The following is an 18,438-nucleotide window of genomic DNA, read 5'->3' as shown; positions in this document are numbered from 1 at the left end:
AGCTGCTTTCCATGACCCCTTCATGCCTTCAAAACCAGTACCACCTGGGTGAATCATACAGTAACATGCTCAAATGCCAGCGTGAGTAAAATGTTGGCCATCTCTGGAATGTTCTGTGTGTAAATGATGAGAAAACACTTCCCAGAAGATATCACATCAGTGATGCTGGTCTCTTCTCAATCATCGCTGATTTCTCAGATCCAGCTGACCAGTATCATGTCCAGCAAAACAAAGATTTCACTGTAGATGTTTAGAATAAAATTCACAGCTGATTCTTCAGCCCCAGCTAGCCAGAACCAAAGATTCTTAACTCAAAATAGTAAATTCCTGATAGAATCATTAGGGAACTTTCAAACTTTCCTCTAAACCTTCATAAGCCATGCCTGTATAGTCTGAACTTCTCTCAACATTCTTATCTTTCAAGTGCCCACAGAACATCTCATCAAGCTCTGAATAGTAAGTGGCTTATTTTCTTTCATGAGAAAGATCCAAAGTTCTTCCACAAATCTTCCCAAAGCACATAGTGAGATCTGTCATGGCAATACCTCACAACCCTAATACCAATTTCTGTGCTGGTTACAGTTACCGTTGCTGTGATAAAGCATCATAACCAAGAGCAACTTGGGGAGGAAAGGGTTTATTTTGCTCATACTTCCATATAACAATTCATTGTTAAAAACAGTAAGGGCAGGAGCTCAAACAGAGTAGAAAACTAGAGGTAGGAGTTGTTGCATAGGCCATGGAGGGATGCTACTTACAGGCTGACTTCTCATGGCTTGCTTTCTCATTGGTCTCAGGACCATCAGACTAGGCTTGATATCACACACAATTGGCTGGTGCTCAGTTAATCAATCACAAATTAAGAAAATTCCCTACTGTCTTGCCTACATCCCAATCTTTTGGAAGCATTTCTCAACTGAGACTCCTCCCTCTCGGATGTCTCTAGTTTGCGTCAAGTTGACATAAAGCAAGCCAGCACGGTGTCATAAGTCAAAAATGATTCATCATATAATGATAAACGTGACAATTTAACGAGAATTTATAACATACATGCATATACACACATCACAAAACATAGAAAGCAGAGTAAAGATCTATAAAATATAACCACAATTCTACCTCTACTTCAAACTCATGTCACCACAATGGATAGATGGTCCAGACCTAAAATTTGTAATGAAAAACAAAACAGTGCCACACTCCTAGCCCAAAGCATGCACAGCACATTTAAGGAACCTTCCTACCCAGCACATCAGAATACATTTTCTCTACAGACACATGGGATCAGTCTCCAAACACAATCCATGTTAGTTTACAAAGGGTGTTACCAAATTTTACTGGTGCAAATAATTCAGAGTCCTTTCCTATTGAAGTTCAAGACTTGTACATTGATAATCATAAACAATGAAGAAAATTAAGCACATGCAGATGGCAATATCCTGTATCTGTGGATAAGAATATCATTAAGATTCCCATGGTGTGTAACATAATATAGTGATTGGATGCAACCACTACCAAAATTCAAGCAACATTTTTTAAAGAAATAAAACAATATCAAAAATTTTACATGCAGTCACAAAAATCTCCAAACAGTGGAAAGACTTTTGATTAGAGAATAAGTTTAAGTCATCACACTTCCTGATTTCAAAATATGTCATAGAATTACTTTAATTAGAATAATATGGTGCAGGAATAAAGACATAGTGGTCAGTGAAGAGGAGCAAAGATCATACACATATACCCACATACACAAAATAATTGAGGGTCAGAAAACATTGGAAGAATGAATGGTCTTTTTTGACAAATAGTTGTGAGAAAACTAGATATTCATGTGCAGAAGAAAACAGCAAAATGATCTTTAAACCATTTATAAAATTGAACACAAAATTAAAGACTGGAACATAACTAAGTGGAAAAGCTTTGTGATAATTCTCTGAACAACTATATTTGGTGCAACACCAAAAGTAGGAGAAAACTAGAGTAGTGTGATGATACTCTACAAAATCCTTGACACACCAGAGGAAAAGATCTAGGTAAGACAGACAGACAAACAAAAAACAACAAAAATCTACCTAATTAGAAAAAGTATTCACCAATATTTCATTTGAAGAAGTTAATATTCAAAAAGAAATTAAGAACTCAACTCAATATCCAAAGACACACGAAATAATCAAAATAAAAGCAAAGAAGCTACCGAACAGGCAACTTTCCAAAGAAGACTTTATAGTAGGAAGAAGTCAACAAATATGTAAAAAAAGTGTTCAAGTTACAAATCAGAAAATGCAAATTAAAATCACAATGAGATATCTTTTCCCATATGTTAATGTGACTTTGGAAAAAATACAAGGAAATACTGCCATTTAAAAATATTTTTGTGTGTATTATAGGTGCTTTGATTGCATATGTCTTTGCATGACATCTGTGACTGTCATCCATGGAGGTCAGCAGAGGGCATTAGATTCCCTAAAACTGGAGTTCAGAGTAGTATGTGTTATCTTGTGAGTGTGGAAATTGAACATGAGTCTGTTAAAAGACAGTCAGTGCTCTTCTGAGCCATCTCTCCAGTCCCTAGTCATAATTTTTTATTAAATTTTTTCATTTATTTGACATAGTAAACACAGTTTTACCTACCTCCTCTCTTCCTATTCCTTCCCTCCTCCTCCCATCTATCCTCCCATCCATTCCTCCTCCATTCAGAAAGGAACAGGCCTCCCATGGGTGTCAACAAAGCGTGTCATGTCACACTGAGGCAAGACCAAGCTCCTCCCCCTGTAGAGATCATGATGAGCAAACCCACAGAGACAGCTGACCTGAGCTAATGGGAGTTCTTGGACTCTGGACATGGACTCTAGGAAGCCTGCGTGGGACCCATCTAAGCTCTCTGCATGTGGATGACAGTTGTGTAACCTGGTTTGTGGGGCCCTTGAGCAGTGGGATGAGGACTTGTCCCTGGTGCATGAGCTGGTTTTTTGGAACCCATTCGTATTTTTTAATTTTTTTTCCCTTCCAAGTTCACATACTGATGACTTGGTTTCCAGTGTGGTGAAGCTTAGGGGTGGAGATGGGTTAAAAAGTCTGCCCAATGGTTATGTCTCTGAAGGTAATATCTAAGAATAGATGCCTACAGCTGGGATGAGCCCTCAGAGCCTGGGCGTCACCTCACTTTTTTGATAAGAAGAAAATGAAAGATGCTGTCAGAATGTCAATTACATTTGATAACTCAGTTCTGAAAGTGTATATCATAGTGATTATATTTAGTAATGAACCATTTCCTAACTGAAATCTGCTGAATGTCCAACTCCAGCATTCTCACTGCAAAAATAATAACCATGTGATAGGGCCGATATGCCAATTAACTTGATTCTGCAAAAATGTGATCAGGATATTACATTGTATGCTTTAAACATATGTACTTTCCTTTAAGTACATAACACCAATGTTGAGGGAAACAAGCCCTCCCTTCATATGCCTTCCTACCCACAACAGTAGCTGTGAAGACAGTCAACAGCCTTCTCCGATTCCTGCCTCGGGTATTCCCCTGATAGCATGCTTTAGAACAGGAGCCCTCTGAAATGTAAATTATATCATATCTTTCCCCTGTTTCAAAACTCGCAATCAATTCCTGGTAGCTTTGAGAGCAAGTCCACAGTTCATCATGGGATCTGAGGTTGAAAGGACTTTGGCTGGGTATATGATGTTGAACCCAGGAGGAATAAATAATAAAGCTGAAAATTTGAACAAGAAACAAAATTAAGTCTATAAAGGGTGCCTTGAAAGTAAATTATCAGTATGAGCAACCAAGACTCCATTTCCCTGCAGACTCCCTGTTCATGGAATACTGTGTGAGACATTTATTCGTTGTCTTTCAAACCTAGTTGTTGAAGCATCTGTTCCATACCTTAACATTGCTCCCAAATTGTGCTTCTGGAACGAACACCATGAACCTTGATGATAGCAAAATACATTGGCAGAAAAGAGGGAAAGAATAACCTTAGTGCTGGAAAATTGTGTTCTATAAAGTAACTCAGTTTGTAGCTTCAGGTGTACTAAGAAAGGGAAAATGATGACAATCAATTGTGAACTTATTCTTCACAGCACAGAAGATTTATGATCTGACATGGTCCTTATGGTTTGAAGCCTGGTTTCATTTTCATGTGTGTGTGTGTGTGTGTGTACATGGATGTCAAAATTTAACAAATTCTTCCTCTGTCTCCACTTTGGTTTTTGAAGTCTCTCACTGAACCCAAAATTCACCAATTTTACTAGACTGTGTAGCCATAGAAACCCTGGAATCCTCCAGTCTGTACCTTCCCAAATGCTGGGTTTACAGACACCCATGGCCATGTCCAGTTTACATGGGTGTTAGGGCTCTGAAATCAGGTCGTCATGCTTGTACAACAAGCACTTTACCCACTGAGCCAACCACAGCTGCCTTATCTTTCTAAAGTTACAAATTTACTGTAGTGTGCTCTGGCTAATTTCTCTCTTCTTTTACAGGAAATGTTTCATATTTCACTAGCTCATTAACCTAATGTTAAGAATCAATGGTTGCCTGCAGAAATCAGGACAGCAATCCAGCCACAAAACTCTTGATCTATAATCTGTTATACATGCAGGATGTTCTGGAAGGATGGTGGAGCAGAAATTGTGGAGTGGTCAACCAATGTGTGGTTTAGCTTGAGGCCCATGCCAGGAAAGGGAGCCATTGCCTTACACTGCCTGGATGGCCAGGAATCAGAGACTGGATAGCCCAGAGACCTAGGGTAGAACCAAACACTAGTGACAAGAAAAATAAATCAATGAAATGATTCCTAATGATCTTCTGCTATACTCATAGATTGGTGCCTTATCCAGCCATCATCAGAGAGGTTTCCTCTGACAGAAGATGGGAGCAGCTGCTGAGACCCTCTTTAGTGGAAAGAGGCTAAATTAGAGGTCTCTCTCCATTGGGTCTCTCCCCCTTGGAGATTGGGAAAACCCACAGAAGAGAGGGAGGAAAGATTATAGGAGTCAGAGGGAATGGAAGACACCAGGAGAACATGGCCTACTGAATCAACTAAGTAGGGTTCACAAAGACTGAAGCATCAAGCACAGGGTCTACAAGAGTCTGTACCAGGTCCTCTGCATGTCTGTTATGGCTGTTAGCTTGGTGTTTCTGTGGGACTCCTAACAGTGGAACCAGGTATGTCTGACTCTCTTGCCTGCTCTTGGAACTCTTTTTCTCTTATTGGGTTGGTGTATCTGTTGTTGGATGTTTTACTCTTTACTATATTTGTGGTACTCACCACCAAGCTCCCAAATAAATCACATACAGATGCTTGTTTTTAGTCATGAATGTCCGGCCTTAGCTTGGTTCATTTCTTGCCAGTTTTTATTAAATTATCCCTACTATCTTTTGCCTCTGGTTTTTATCTTTTCTTACTTCTGTATGTCTTACTTTCACACTTACTCCACAGCTGGCTGAATGGCCAGGTGGCCCCTGACATCCTCCTTCCCTTGTTCTCTTATTGCTCCTTCTCTTTTTTTCTCTTTTCTCTTATTTACACTCTCTGCCTGCCAAACCCATCTATTCTTGTTCCTGCCTTGCTATTGGCCATTCAGATCTTTATTAAACTATCAGGTATTTTAGACAGACAAAGAACCGCAAACTTTGTCACAAAGTTAAACAAATGCAGCATACACAAAAGGAACACTCCTTTAAAACTATATTCCTCAACACTTTTCCAACCTTGATAGGACAGTATTAACATTGTTTTATTGTACTTTATTTTTTCATGTTTGGTTTTTGCCTATTGGAAGTCATCTTTCTGAAAGGAAATGGAGGAGGAGTGGATCTGGGGAAGAAAAGAGGTAGGTGAGGGATCTGGGAAGAGAGGAAGAAAGGGAATCCATGTATGAGAGAAGAAACTATTCTATTTTCAATTAAATAAAAAGAACCACTGGTAATCTACATACCAAATCTAACACAAAGATTTCATAGAGAAAGTACATAAATGTTTGACAAATGAGGAAAATGAAAGAACCAAACAGTCCCTTAATTGGTAGTGAGATTGTTGCAGAAATGACAGAGCATTCTTTTCTGATGAGGCTGACTTGAATTATTGTTGACAAAAGAGGCAGAAGAGCCTTGTCAATGTGTTAGAACATAGTAAAAACCTACCAGACAATAATTAATAAAAAGTTGAGTCAAATAGGTATAATAATGCAAATTGTTTCCTCTTTTAGCTTGAGTTGTTGATCTCCTCTATGGATTCTAGAAAAAGACCAGAAAGAGTATCTTCTTTCACACATATATCGATTTTGGGATATAACTCTTTTAGTATCATTCTTGTTCCAAGAGATACATGTTCTCCACTTGTAGATACAGATAGAGTTCCTGGAAACTGTGCTTGCTATTGTTATTTTACAAAAATGAGTTTCTACTGTAATCACTTTTCCCATAAATATATTGTGAGTTAGAAAATTTCAATTAAAGTGAAAAAAGAAACTCCAGGGTTCATTAAAGTGCCATGCAGCCAGAAAGCTGCCTAGGAACCATAGATAGCTTATAATGCTACTCACCTTCTTTGTAAATATTTAGCAATGGACATCTAGATCAAGAAGCAGCAGGTACACGTGGCTTTGTTTGTGCCTGTCTGCATCTTGCTATCTATCTTTTTCCATTAGATATAACAGGATTTTCCTCAAGGTGCCAGTTGTCATGGGACTTTTCTATTTCCTTTCTGCCTATTCAGGGGATGTTGCAAATTTGTAAGGATATGATTTATAAACATTGCAGCTTTTGATAGTAAATGCAGAAGATTCTGAAATCAGTGGATCTAAAATACATGTTTGTCAGATGTGAGGGCAATCTCTCCAAGCCAAGCTTCATAGATGATGAGTTGAAATTATTAACTCATATTTGTAGGTGAAGGTTATTTTGCTACACCTATGCAAATATTTACACCAATCCATAGGTATCGGGGTCTTGTTTTACTTAATAAAGAGGACTCTATATTCAAGGCTTTCTGAGCAAACAAAAATTCAGCACCAGGGCTCTTTGCAAGCTATAAAAATGTTATGTGATACATTGCTAAAAATGTACCTCCCTCAGTGAGGCACAAACAAATGATAACAGATAGTCATGACTCAAGGATGTTTTGGTTGACATTGGAAAGGGAGGTCAAGACCTTCAACAGAATCCCATCTTGTTTGGAAACTGTGTGGATACAAGGGTAACAGGAACAGATGACCCGATGTTTGTGCTAAACAAATAAGCACAGAATACCATCAACTCAAATGACTGTTGTTTCCAACTCTGGAATGTTTGGGAGTTATAGAACAAAAGGCCAACAGAGAAAACTGTTTTACCAATATGCCTCTTAGTGTTCAAATGAATGTTAATCATCTGCATTTATAGAGTCTCATAAATGCACATGGCCAAAAGAGAACAGAATGTGTTAGTGACTAAACTCTGAATCATCTCTTTCACTCTGCACATGGATGCTGTTGCCAGAACTTACCACTTCTCTCTTCAGAATGTCTCCTATAATTAGACCTCCTTGCTCTACTACCTATTGTCATTCCAGCTCACATGTGCCTGTTCCGTAGTTTCCCAACATCAACAAATCACTTTACAGGCTAATAAATTTGGCACTCAAATGGTATTAGGATGTCCCTCAAGTAATAAACATTGTCCTCAATTTCCTATTTAGAGGATGATTAGCAAGCACTATCCAACTCTCCAAGACTGAGGGTTAACAACCAAACAGGCTCCTTTTCATCTTTTAAGACTTGGCTATTTTCCCTCTAGGCAGCTAGGCCATGCTTCCTTATTGCACTCTCTCTGGAATCTTTCTTCAACCTCTTCCAGCGTGACCCTCTTCTCTAATGGACAATGAAGCATTCTTTGCTTTCGTGATGACAGCCAAGGTGTTCAGCTTCTTTTCTGAGTCTCCTGTTGAAGACTGAATTATGTGAGTCTGGCCAGAGCTTCCTAGTGTATTATTGGCTCGTTTATATAATCCTCAGCCCCAATCCCAGCTTCCTCCTACCCTGAGGTGTCACAAAGCTGTCTTATGTGGAAACACATTCATTTTTATCTCACCCTACTTAGCTGCCTCTGGCTTTGTCTTATCCTTTTTCCGTTTAACCAATTAAGTCCATTGCCCCACAAGCAGTCTTCAAGGTCCCTATTTTTTTGTGGTCTAGTCTATTTTGCCAATACAAATGGAATGTGGACATTATTTGTTGCCAGCAGCCGGCTCCTGCAGGGCAATGACAGAGTGTGATTACCAACACTGTGGAGAGCACAGAAAGTAGCACCAGATCTCTGGTAAATAAAGTAAAACAAACTGAACCCAGGGTTTCATCTCGCAAAGCTAGCATTTTCACATAGCTGAGCTTCATGCAGCTCTGCTACTTGAAGTTTTCATACATCTTCTTTTTGATTCATTCCATGCAAATCAAGCAGAAAATGATCTTAAGATCTGATAGACAATGTTACCCTAAAAATGTGGCATTCTTTTGGTATATATGTTTTTATGTATATATATACACATATATATGTTTTATGTATATATACATATATGTATATATGTTCATTTGTATGTGTGCACATATATATGTGGAGGCCAGAGAACACCCTCAGGTTTTATTCTCAGGAATGCCATGTACCTGAGACAGGGTCTCTCAGTGGCCTTCAGGTAATAAAACATGTTAAGCTTGGTCGCCACCAAGTCCCATAGATCCTCATCTCTTTGCCTCCTTAGTAATAGGATTACAAGGGGGTATTGTGCTGCAAAGCACTTAGTCCATGGGTCCTGGGGATGGAAATCAGATTCTCATGCTTGCAAGGTAAGCCCTTTATAAACTGACAGGGTCACCTTTCCAGAGCCATGCCATTCCTGTATGGGTTTTAAGGTTCCTGTATGTTTTGTTCTATTGGCCTGGCTTTTAAAGGAGAGTTGTAGAGACATAGTCATGTATTTGCCACAGTTTGGGATTTATAAAGAACACTAAAAGAAGGATGTTATATTTCTTATACTTGGATGTTTTACTATGTTACACGGTGTGTGTCTGAATATCACAAATAACAGCTACAAATAGCCTTGCAGAATTCATGTAAAGGTATAGAAGAAGTGGAGTGTGTTGGCCCACACCTTGGAGTCCATGCTCAGGATGTAGAGGCAGTTACATCTTTGTGAATTATCTGCCAGCTTGGTCCACACAGGGAGTTTTGGGCTAGCCAGTGCTCCATGGTGAAATCCTGTCTCACAAAGAATAAATCAATAAAAAATACAAAGCAAAAACAATAGAAAATAGTGAGTGACTTTCATTGGTTTGGGCACTGATTGGCAGGAAAAAATCTTGAGTAAAACTTTATTGAGTTGAAAATTAATAGAAACCACTTATGATTTCTTCACAAACTGTAAAGAATCAATGCCTCTTTAACTATGCAATTGTAGGAACATAATACTACTTACTCATTAAGGTGAGTGTAGCATGAATCTAATTGGTCTGAATAACAAAAACCCAGACCCAGGTACGAGTGGGCGAAAGCTGTGAGATCAGAGAAGTAGAGCAGCTAGCCACTAGTTCTTTCCTCTATGAAATCCTCATACCGAATGGGGTATCCTGTCTCTACAAGACCTCAGACTGAGTGCTTCAGACTGAATGCTCTCTCTGTGAAACCTCAGTCTGAATCTCAAGCTTCTGTCCTGTCTGCCTTACACTCCCTCCTCAGCCCAGCTATATCACTTCCTGTCTCCACCTCCCTAGTGCTGGGATTAAAGGTGTGAGCCACCACTGCTTGGCTCTGTTTCTCTTTTAGAGTGATTCAATCTACAGCCAAACCTGTAGCCAAGTGTGACCTTGAATTTACAGAGATCCACCTCCCTCTGTCTCCAGAGTGCTGGGATTAAAGGTGCGTGCCAACACTGCCTTAGCCTCTATAGCTAGCTAACTAGTGTGGCTACCTCCACACTCTGAACTTCAGACAAGCTTTATTTGTTAAAGCACAAACAACACGTCGCCAAAGGTGAGGGTATTAATTAGAAGGTGGCTGATGTAAGCTAGCACAGCCCTGTCTGAGTCTGTTCTACTTTTAGAAGCATTTTGGAAGTGGCTGATGAGGAAACGCTATGTGAAGGTTCTGACTTTCCCAAAGTTCACAAACGGCGACACCTGCTCCAAGAATTCTTTCAATGCATTCATCTGCAGATTTTCTCATTTCAAACCAACCCCCAAATTTCCTTTTTATACAGTAATTAAAAATTCTATGTGTATGTGGTTAGGTATCCTGGGTGCCTGTAGAGTTCAAAACAGAGTTTCCTAGGGTTCAAGTTGCAGGCAGTGGTATTCTACATGGCAGTTGGTTGCTGGGAAGTAAACTCTCTCTAACCCCCAACTCTTCTTTTAACTGTGCCTCATGAGCGTGTTTTTATTTTCTAAATTCCATGGGCAGGACCTCTAACTTCTTATCTAGCAGTTAGTGCAGCAGATTCTTTATAAACTTTCTTGACTCTGGTGGCTTACCATTCTGTAGCACCATCACTGGTACTGTCCAACCATTCTTCCAAACCAGGTGGATTCTATTGCTACACTTCCCACTTTATTGTTATATGACATAGCCACTTTATTGACATATGACATAAACCTTCCCTATAAATCTTACTTTTTGGACGCTCCACATTCTGTCTGAAATCGGGGCAACTTGTTCATGTCTTGCTTGGGAAGCTATGAAACCAGTTGACATGCTAACACAAGAGCAGGAAATCTTCTAGCTCTCAACTCCAGACAAAAATTAATTCAGGCAGCACTCTTAACTTCTACCTTCCTGTTGCCATTCTTTCTCCTTCCAATTTAACCTGTGATCAATCGATTTGTATAACCTAACTGTTACTCTCAAGTCTAAGGTGCTGGCCCAGCCCTCACTGACTATAATGAACATACGCTGTTTCCTGGGTTTTGCTTACAGGACAGTACAGTGGTTAAGGGCACAGATTGCATCGGTTCATAAATTAGCCTTGCCAGTGATTAACTAAATGAACCCAGCCCAGTGGCTTACCTCTCAGTGCCTTCATATTTTCATTTGAGTCATGGTGCAATACCAATCTCTACTTCATTGGGCTATTCTAACAATTAGGTGGGTTGTCAGAGACATAGAGATGTATGTTGCACAGGTGAATTGTGGCAGAGGTGGGAGTTGGACAGCAAAGTCAACTGCAAAAGATTCCAAAGAATTGCAATCAGGAGAACCAGAATAATCCTCTACAATGCTGTCATACTTTGGGTGTATTCTTGTTTACATTTTCCAGAGAATTCTCTTTCATTGTATTATAAAGATTCGAAATCTTAGATCCCAAACTCTCAATTTTTGCTGACACATCTATTGCATCTTGAACTATTTGTCCCCATCTTGCTTTGCTCCGTGAACTCAGCTTCCATTCCTTCTAGGAATCAATTAAGCTATTTCATTGTTACCTGTTCCTCCCACACTCTTTCATGTCCAGTTACTCATCCTCTGGGTCAGTTCCTGAGATGACTTTCTTAACCATTCTGCCTATAAGAGAATTCTATCTCTGATATTTGTGACTGTCATATCTGATTGTGTCTGTTGTTATTATTACCATCAGTTACCACAACCTTGCTTCTATTGATTTTTTTTTTTGCTTTGTATTTTATTTGCTGCATCCTACGAGCACAAACCACAAGAGCAAAGGTTGGTGTGTATCTTGTCCACCCCTGAACCACTAGCATTGACAGTTCGGAACATGAACTGAACAGAGTATATGACTTATAATCGTTTATTATTTTTTAATAATCTATCAATAGATTTGTTTGCTTTTAAGTGAACTACTTATCTATGCTCGCAGATTTTCACCTATCACTGTGTTCAGGACGTTTTCATGAGCTAAAATTACCCATCTACTTACTTTTCACTTACCTCTCTTGACACAAATAATCCATCCTTTCAATTTGGTGTGTCAATTCTTATTACTATCTTTTAATTTCTACAGAGCCTCTTGTTTTCATAGATCTTTCAAATCATAGCATTTATATGTGATTTTAATGCTTCTTCCTCTACAGTTATAGTCCTTATAAATATAACAAAATTCTTTTCCCTCATGATGCAGTGTTATCATCATAATTAAAATCTAGATATTCATTTAAATATGTTTTATATTTAGTAATACATACTCTTAGAGTGTCAAATAAGAACTTTAATAAATATTTCTAATTAGTTTTATGTTGGAAGAAGTTAAGACATACATATTTATGCAAGTCAAACTTTAATCTTTACTCCATAATAACTGTTTAAAAATTCATTCCCTTATCCAAAAGGATTCTTTTGTGAGTTTTGTAAGGCATGTAAGGCTTTGGTTTTGCTTGGGTGATAATGACACTTAACTTCCTAAAGTATTCCAGACTCTAAAAATTGCAAGAACAAAACCTACTGGAGACCATATGGAGACAAGCTCTGCAAGACATTTGTGCAGTTGGCATCTGCTCCTATCAGAGCTGGCACAGAAACTGACATCCCTGGGTCTCTGATTCTTTCAGGCCAGGGCTTACAGGAATCTTTCATCATAGAATACTATTTAAATAATTTGCCAAGATCCAAATTAATGATTTATTTGTTTAAGGATATTAAGTGATAACTCACACTTTGATTTCATTTTCTTCAAACTGTTCCATTTCTTTTTTTCCAAAGCAAATGTTTCAGAATGAGCACCTGCATTTGAATATCATTCTTGGTGCATTTCTTCTTGTCTAATGTGAACTCAGACACAGGGTATAAGAGTAACCTTTCCAGCCCTTGGGAGGGCAGGCAGGCTGGTGCTCAACTCAGCTACCATCCAGGTCCAGATACAGTGCTTTTAGTCTGTCCATCCCTGCATCCCCTCCATCGATGAGGTGCTAGAAGGAGCTGGTCCTGAAGAAACAGAGCTGCAGAATTATCACACCTCTGGAAAACAGCAGGATATCCCAGAGGAGTCTTGATGATGGTCTAGTGTTGATGAAGTGTCAGAAACCAGAGGCTTTGAACAAGACCTACCACTCACTGCAATGAAAATTTGCATGTATATCTGTTTGGGGAGAAAATCATGCCATTTGACAAACTGCAGCTTTTATAGTTAATTATAGCTAATGAAGATGCAATGTGGAAATGGGAAAGATGGAGTAACCAGTTGGTGCATGAGCAGTGGAAAGGGGTGGAACTAGAGACATGAAAGCTGTGAGAGATGTAAAGGAAGGCTGTGGTGGGGAGGGGAGCATGTCCTGCTGACTGGGGCCGATGAGGGTGTGTGCTGCAGACTGGAGTTTGGGCAGACTTAGCCCCTAAACAGCTGCGCAACCCCATGATCGCCCTGAGTCTGAGCAGAGAGAGACAGGATATCCAAGATGAAGATTCAGATTGGCCTTCTTAAAAAGTTCCCTGTGGTCCAAGCTTACCCCAGAGGCCAAGCTGGTATCATGGTCTGTACTGCTGCCCCAGGCTGTGATGAAGCCGAAGGACCATGTGTATGTTCAGTGGTCTGTCTTGCTGCTGAGGACCATGTTTGGGTCCATGGTCTTGCTGCAGTCAGGTGCTGTACTGACATCCACGGTCAGTGCTACCACTGAGGGCCACACTGTTGTCTATGCCACTGCCTGAGGCCATGTTGATGTCTGTCTGTGGCTGAGCTATGGCCAAGGGTTATGATGGTGTCCACGGCTTATGCTTTGGTGGAGGGCCATGTTGATGTCCATGATCCCTGTTGCCACCAGTGACCAGGCAGAGGTCGTCAGGAGTTTGCTGATGCTGGAGATCATGTAAATGTTCATATTGCCAGAAAGCATGCAGAAGTCCAGGATCTGTGCTCTTAATGACTGTGGAGGACAAGGAAGCTACTTTTGCAGTGGTTTTGATGACTAGAGACACACCGTTGATAAGGGAGGAACATAGAAGGCTTCTCTGACAAATCCTACCACCACCCTAATCCCTCCCCAAAGCGATAGCCTAAAAGGGATGCCATGAAATGGGACTCTTAAAAAGGAAGCCTGCATGGGACCAGCCTAGGCCCTCTGTATACAGGTGAAAGATGTGTAGCTTGTTCTGTTTGTGGGGCCAAGATCTGTCCCTGATGCATGAGCTGGCTTTTTGGAACTGGTTCCCTATGGTGGGATGCCTCGCTCAACCATTATACATAGGGAAGAGCTTGGTCCTGACACAACTTGGTATGCCATGCTTTGGTGATTCCCATGGGAGGCCTTACCATTTCTGCGGAGTGAATGTGGGAAGTAGAAAGGAGATAGAGGGAGGAGGGGAGGGAGGGGAAACTGGTTCATATGTAAAATAAAAAACTTAAATGAAAATTGTGATAAGGATGCTGAAATGTGGCTCTCCACAATTGATGCGTGCTGCAGTTGCGATGCACGTGGAGAAGAATCAACCATCCCTTAGAATTCTCCTGTGTTTGTTGTTAAAAAGAAATCTGGAAAACAAAGAATGGTGACAGATCTAAAAGCTGTCTGTAAGGTAATTCAACTTATGGGCCCTCTACAACCTTGAATTCCTCTGCCTTCTCTATTACCAAAAGGGTGGTCTCTTACAGTTATTGATTTAAAAGATTGCTTCTTCACTATACTTTTATAAGAAAAGGACAGAGAAAAATTTTCATTCATATTGTCCTCTAGCACAAGGTAATGCAGAAATTGATTGATTATTGATTAGAAGTGTGCTGAAGGCCTCAGAATTTCATAAGAAACATCATGTCAATAGCAAAGGTTTAAAGAAAGAGTTTTCAATTACATGGCAACAAGCTAAGGAGATTGTAAAGAAATGCCCTACTTGCTCTTTCTATAACCAAACACCACTACCTGCAGGGAGTAACTCAAAGGGTACTCAAAGGATTGAAATCTAATAAGATGATCATGAGGTTTTTATTTTCAGTGTGTCTATATGGTGGATTAGGTGGACAGATTTTTGTATGAACCATCCCTACATCTCTGAGATCAAACTGACTTGATTATGGTGGGATGATGGTTCTGATGTGTTTCTGAATTCGATTTGCCAGTATTTTATTGAGTATTTTTGCATAGATGTTCATGAGTGAGATTGGTCTGGAATTCTCTTTCTTAGTAATGTCTTCTGTGGTTTGGTTATCAGGCTAATTGTAGCCTCATAAAAACTGCTTGGCAATGATTCTTCCATTTCTATTGTGTGGAACAATTTGAGGAATATTGGTATTACTTATAATTGAATAATTAAAATTGGTATTACTTATAATTAATTAAAATATGTACACCACACAATTGACACTTATTCAGGTTTTCAGTGAGCAACTGCTTTAAGCTCAGATAAGGCTGATTCAGTAATCACACATTCATTAAAAGTTGTGACCATCATGGGTATACCTGAACAAATAAAGACATAATAGTCCACTATACATCTCTAAAAAAAATGAAACAGTTTTTTGCTTATTATAATATAAAACATATTACAGTTATACCAAACAGTCTAACAGGCCAGGCAGTCATAGAAAGACCAAATTGAACTATAAAGGATATGCTAAACAAACAGAAACGATGAAAATTACCCCCAGAAATAGATTACATAATGCTTTATTAACCTTGAATTTTCTTAATGCTAAGGAGAAAGGGACAACAGAAGCAGAGAGACATTGGGTAACAGAAAAGACTTCTGAATTAAATCAGCTAGTGTATTTCAAGGATGTATTGACCTCACAATGGAAGCCCGGAGATATGCTATGTTGGAGAAGGGGTTTTGCTATTGTTTCAACAGGAGAAGAAAAGTTATGAATACCATCAAAATTAATAAAGATTTGGTTTGAAAAAGAGAAATATCTTGAGAAATAGAAATGATTTCTTATCCACAGAGGTGACAAGCAATCAGGTGGTAAGAAACCTCATAAGGGTTGGGGCAGGATTCTGTTCTTGTCTTTGCAGGATAATACTCATCTTCAAAAAGCCAAGAGACCCTGGACATCTAGATGCCTAAAGAGGAAAAGATAATTATCCAGATAGGATCACCAAGCAAAGAGAATTATCAATTATGAGGACAGGTCGTCTGAAGGTAAGAATCTCTGAATACTAATTAGATTAATAGTCATGACTCATTTAAAAATCAAAGCTGGCTTTGGAGTTCGACAATGGCTCTGTTCCTCTCTAAATCCAAGAATGTTGTTAAAATAAAAATTTAGAGTTTCTGTCTCATGTCAAGAGCCATGGTATGGGACAGAAAGAAGGAATTTAGAAAAAAAATTTACTTGTCTTCATACCTATTTTTGTCTCTATCATACCTTTCATTGAATATACGTCTATATAAATAATGTTTAAGTTTTCCACAATGAACAATGAATTTTCCTGTAGTAATCTTTGAAGTTTCAAGGAAGAAGATGGGGCCCCACAACAACTAGTTGATATGATATTATGATGCTGATAGCACTATTTTATAAGACCAATTTTGAGTACCAGCTGCTCAAGATGTTTCCAACTTGTTTAGCTGAAATGGTACACCTTTTTACAATGTTCTGTTCAGTACTCCAAATAGGAACCTCAAAAAAACCCTGCCGAATACTCAGAGACGATTTGCAATTATATCAGACAGTAAACTTGAAACTTAACCATCATTTTACTTTCAAAGGATCCCATAGAAAGAACACCCCCATGACAGCTGGATGCAATTCTAGAAAACAGCATCCCCTCTCTCAACAAAGTTTCTTCTCAGGGTTAGGGACATCATTTAGGGGTTGATTATAACAGTTATAAGGTTGGGTGTTGAGGGAAATTATGTAAGCTCAGGGATCTCTTTGAAAAAAAGTGGGGGGAATTGGATGGGATAATAGATTAGTATGAGCTTATTCACACTAATAATAATAGTGAGTAATAGAGTGAATACGTGTGTGTTATTATTTATAGGCAATTTACATTGGTATAGAATTATGTATATTGATACAAACTTAAATTATATTGAATATGTTCCCATTTTTGTCTACAATATTTGTATATCTAGGCAAAGTTATTTTGTCATATTGTATGCATGCATGCTTCTACATCTGCTTAAGACATTTTGTATATTGATACAATTTTAGGATACATTTATCATATCATAATATACATTTCTACTTCTGATCAAGATACTTATACATTGTTTATGTTTTGAGGTCATTGTCCTCATTTGTTGCACAGTCATTTAAAGATTGTTTAATATTCTAATATGAAATCCTAGTCTTTAAGTTATATAGGTATTAAAAATTATAGGTCAATAATCATCCATGTTTGTCATACTTATATTTAGACTAATCAGGTTCTTTAGATACATAGAAATTATATTCTGCATACATAGGTAATCTTCAACCACTTCAAAGAGCTGTAGAATATGGCATTTAAATAACTTAGGGTTCTGTTGATGTGAGACATAATTGCTCCTGGGAGCACCGATCTATTCCTGAGAGAATGATGAGCACGGAAGATACTCCACTTGAAGCTTCTTTTTTTTCTTGACAATACCGGCCTTTGGGCAAGGAACTGCCCATGCATTGACCACTGACAAAATGCACAATATCTGGACAGGACAAGCAGGATGCAAGCAAAAAAAAAAAAAAAAAAAACAGTCAAATCTTGCCAAGACAGGGTAAGACGGTTTTGAAAAATTTCCTACCTCTGAAAATGGTCTGTCATTTACTCTAGGCCTTAGCTAAAGTTGGCTGCTACAACATTACAAATGAGACTTTGAGTGATTGCCCAGGTAGCTCATTGACAACAAACTGTCATTTGTTGCACATTTTGGAAGTTGCTTGATTGCACTTCCTGCTTACTCAAGTAAATTATTTCCCTTTCCGGGTCTTTGATGGAGTTGAAGACTAGATAGTTGTAGTTACTTTCCTCTCATGACTTGACCAAGTTATTTATAATACAAGACTTAAACTCCTTAGGATATTATAATTATTTAAACATTTATCACAGATTTCTTGCTTGATATTTATGCCCATTGTAATTATGCCATTCTAATTTTTATACCTGATATTTGTTCTTATTGTATATTATTTTATATTAGGCTTATAACTTTCTTATTTAAACAAAAGGTGGATGTGTTGTAGGAATCCTACAGCCAGTAGCCTTTAAGTTACCCGCCCACATGGGTGTGGCCTCTTGCACTATAAATACCTATGTAAAGTGCACTGTCACTCTCTCTTCTAGCTGTGGGATTCAGTTGCTGTTCCCCTTTGAACAGATGACTGTGAACTGTGAGTCTACCCCTAAATAAATAACCCTTTATTATACTCAGTTCTGAGCTAGTGTGAGATTTCTTTTTAGCGCCCATCTTCAGATATACAGCAATAATTTAAAAAGTAGAAGTCAGTAATTTCAGAGTAGACAAGTTGGAGTGGGGAGGGGAAGGGTGAAAAAAATATAAATATGGTTCTCATGTATGAAGTTAGGAATGCCAAA

The sequence above is a fragment of the Alexandromys fortis genome, unplaced genomic scaffold, assembly GCF_014885135.2.
Source record: "Alexandromys fortis isolate MF-2015 unplaced genomic scaffold, M_Fortis_MF-2015_v1.1 scaffold_60, whole genome shotgun sequence".
Classification (NCBI taxonomy): Eukaryota; Metazoa; Chordata; class Mammalia; order Rodentia; family Cricetidae; genus Alexandromys; species Alexandromys fortis.
The sequence above is the reverse complement of the archived record's forward strand: the minus strand, read 5'-3'. Positions refer to the sequence as shown.